Raw genomic sequence first — 3,912 nt, 5'->3', positions numbered from 1 at the left:
GGTTTTCCTTATTTATTCTCATTCATTAGTACTTGAATTTACTTATTTATTGGTTAGTTTACCTTTATCTTACGGTGTTAGTTTCTTCAATGCATTTTTCGTTTTCACATGTGACTACTATTTTCAGTGGAACTTTGTAAATTACGCTTTGCTTGCTTTCCTATGATTTTAGACTCATCGTCTATGGAGAGGAAATCATTTATTATTACGCGGATCATTATTACTAAATACCAGTGGCTACGATGCTCACCTCAACAGCGAGAAGAGGATTCCCAGTCGAGTTGGAACTCATTGCGGTAGGCCTATTGAAAACGTCCCTGCCTGGCGATCTGCTGGACTGGGGTTGGAAGGATGATCTCCAGTCGGATTCGAGTTGTGATAGCATATAGGAAACGTCCCTGTATGGCGATCTATTGGTCTGGGGTTCGAGTTACGCTCAAATTCGATAGTTTCTTCTCGTGCCTGCGACCACACCATCCTTGTAAGCTAGGGATGGAGTTCTACCTGCCGAATCATCATCAGCCATTTCCTGGCCCTCCTTGGTCGTAGCTTGAGTGGAGAGGGGTCTTGGGCGCTGATCATATGTATGTATGGTCAATCTCTAGGGCAATGTCACTGTTCTTTGCTTAAGCCATTTATAAGTGACCTTTCAGCATTCTGTTTAATCTCAGTGTCTCTTCAATTGCCAAAGCAGTAAATTATGTATCTGGATGCTAATGAACTGCGGTAGGTCGCAACCACTGGGGTTATCAACCTTATCTTAAATCATTCACTATAAAACGAACAAATATTCCTCGCCAAATTCTTCCCAGAGAAGAGAATGCGTCAACAGACGTTGAAGTCGGCATCCGTGTTTTAACTTGCGGTCGTTTCGAAGGTAAGGGTTAGTGTCCGTGTGCACTTAGCCATCACGTGCGCTTACGCATTTGAAATGCATTGGTGTATTAAAATGAAATCCTTAAGTGGTACTCGATGCGTAAAACATTGTACTTGAGTAAATTCCGTCCGGTATTCCACATTGAATCGTCATAATGACTATAATTTGCGCTACTTATGAATGGAGTGTAGATAGGAAACTCTTATTATTATTATTATTATTATTATTATTATTATTATTATTATTGCTTGTTAAGCTACAACCCTAGTTAGAAAAGTACGATGCTATAAGCCCAAACGTTCCAACCAGGAAAAATAGCCCTGTGAAGAAAGGAAACAAGGAAAAATAAAATATTTTAAGAACAGCAAGAACATTGAAATAAATATTTTCTATGTAAACTTTAAAAAAAAAATTTAAAAAAAAACAAGAGGAAGAGAAATAAGATAGAATAGTGTGCCTGAATGTACCCTCAAGCTATAGAACTCTACCCAAAGACAGTGGAAGACTATGGTACAGAGGCTATGACATTACCCAAGACTAGAGAACAATAGTTTGATTTTGGAGTGTCCTATCAGTAACTGTGTTCCTTTACCACGTGTGGCTTATCCTTTATATTCGGCTCTTTAAAGGCTTAAAGGCCACTCATGAAGGGCAGAGGCAAGGGACAGTGACATTGCCCTATAAAGCAGGACAATGCCCTAGAGACTAACCATATATACATATGATCAGCGCCCAAGCCCCATCTCCACCCAAGTTAGGACCAAAGAGGGCCAGGCAATGGCTGCTGATGACTCAGCAGATAGTCCTATAGGCTCCCCCAAACCCCCCATTCTTAGCTCACAATGATGGTGAAGTGCCATCAACCAAAGAAACTAACGAGTTTTGAGCAGGACTCAAACCCCAGTTTGGCGTTCACCAGTCAGGGACGTTACCACATCGGCCACTATAACTCTTGGATTACCTGTCCGATGACCGTGCACTAGTGTCAGTGCAGACCGGAAATAACTTTTTACTCGTCTTCATGGGTTTAGTTATCAATCACTGCCTTCAGTTACGCAAGCCCTTGTCACTGCAGTTTCTTGTCCAATTTCCAAGTAATTATGATTATATGGTCTAGAGGATTCCCCAAGGGAGATTAGTTCACCAAATGTTCAACTCGGCTCCACAAGGGACTATAGTCAATTCTTTTTAGTGAGGCAGATTTGCACCGACTCGCAGGGGTGTCCTTTTCGCTCGGAAAAGTTTCCTGATCGCTGATTGGTTGGACAAGATCATTCTAACCAATCAGATAACAGGAAAATTTTCCAAGCTAAAAGGGCACCGCTGTGAGTCTGTGCAAATGCACCTCAATAAAAAAAAAATTACTATAGAAGAGTTGGAAGACCCAGACCTACATGGCTGAGGACTAGAAATTGTGGATGTAGTCTCCTGATAACGTTACTTCATTTCATTGAAGATCTTCTTTTCTATAATTGGTATAAAATATAAGGATGAATATTATTTCTAATTTACTTATAGTTTTGATTTCGTGTCAATAAAGCTCTTTCGTTCAACGGACTTACAAAGTGGCGTATTTCGCATTGATATTAGTTGAGCTGGCCGATGATAAAGTGGGTTTTTATATTGCACTTTGTGGAATTGAGCCAAATCATGTAGTGCCAATGAACCATGTTCAAATCGTGTTATTTTGGATGAAGTCATGGACAGAAAAAAGCGGCAGCCAAACGATTATTATTATTATTATTAGTAGTAGTAGTAGTAGTAGTAGTAGTAGTTGTTGTTGTTGTTGTTGTTGTTGTTGTTGTTGTTGTTGTAGTAGTAGTTATTATTATTATTATTATTATTATTATTATTATTATTACTAGTTAAGCTACAATCTTAGTTGGAAAAGCAAGATATATATATATATATATATATATATATATATATATATATATATATATATATATGTATATATATGTATGTATGTATATATATACAGTATATATATATATATATATATATATATATATATATATATATATGCCTTGGTAGATAGATAGATAAACTTTCCTTGATAACGTTAATAATTAGATTGTTTATATACACAGACTTAGATCTTAATCAGCTCTTCCAGACACTTGCTTTTATTATATAGGGGAGATGTCCCAGGGCCCTTGGACAGAGACAAGTCCGTGCTTACAGGCATAAATGACACGTTGTTACACTTCCACAGTAAGGAACCCTCTGGCATAAGACTGGTTCCCATTACTTCCGTCATCATGAGGCAAGGATAGTTTTCCACCTCACCTAATATGCTGACACTACTAAATTGGTGGCGATCTCAATCATGAATAATTTCCCGTTTTCTATCACGTTAGTTTTACGCTATCTACTCGAGTGTCATTTTCCAGATCCATGTTACGAATTTGGTACTCTTTCGTACTCGCTTTACGAAATGTAAAGTACATAAATTACATCATTTGTCTCTATCCATGGGCCTGGGAGCTCCCCTATATAATAGAGCAAATGTCCGGCTATATATATATATATATATATATATATATATATATATATATATATATATATATATATATATATATATATATATATATATATATATATATATACACACTTTCGGTCACGCCCAGCTCTCCCCGTCCATGAGATAGGGGAGAGGGAGTAGTCGTACCCTGATGCGAGGAGGTGATGCGTGTGTGGGCATATCTATCTGAATATTTAGCCCTCCTTTTTGACGGGTTGCATGTATATATATATATATATATATATATATATATATATATATATATATATATATATATATATATATATATACATACAGTATATACAGACTAATCATTATGTAGCATTTGATATTTTAGTTTTATTGTTAAATCTGCCATCTGAATGTACTTCGTAGCCGTTAGGCTAATTCCTCTACTTTTATAAAATTCTGTCTCACAAAACACATGATCTGGATATATTGTTGAATCACTGCCTACCAGTATCAATATAAAGTTGATTTTACTTAGTCAAATATTTCTTGGGTGCGTTTA

This window comes from Palaemon carinicauda, chromosome 37 (assembly GCF_036898095.1).
Source record: "Palaemon carinicauda isolate YSFRI2023 chromosome 37, ASM3689809v2, whole genome shotgun sequence".
Lineage (NCBI taxonomy): Eukaryota > Metazoa > Arthropoda > Malacostraca > Decapoda > Palaemonidae > Palaemon > Palaemon carinicauda.
The sequence above is the reverse complement of the archived record's forward strand: the minus strand, read 5'-3'. Positions refer to the sequence as shown.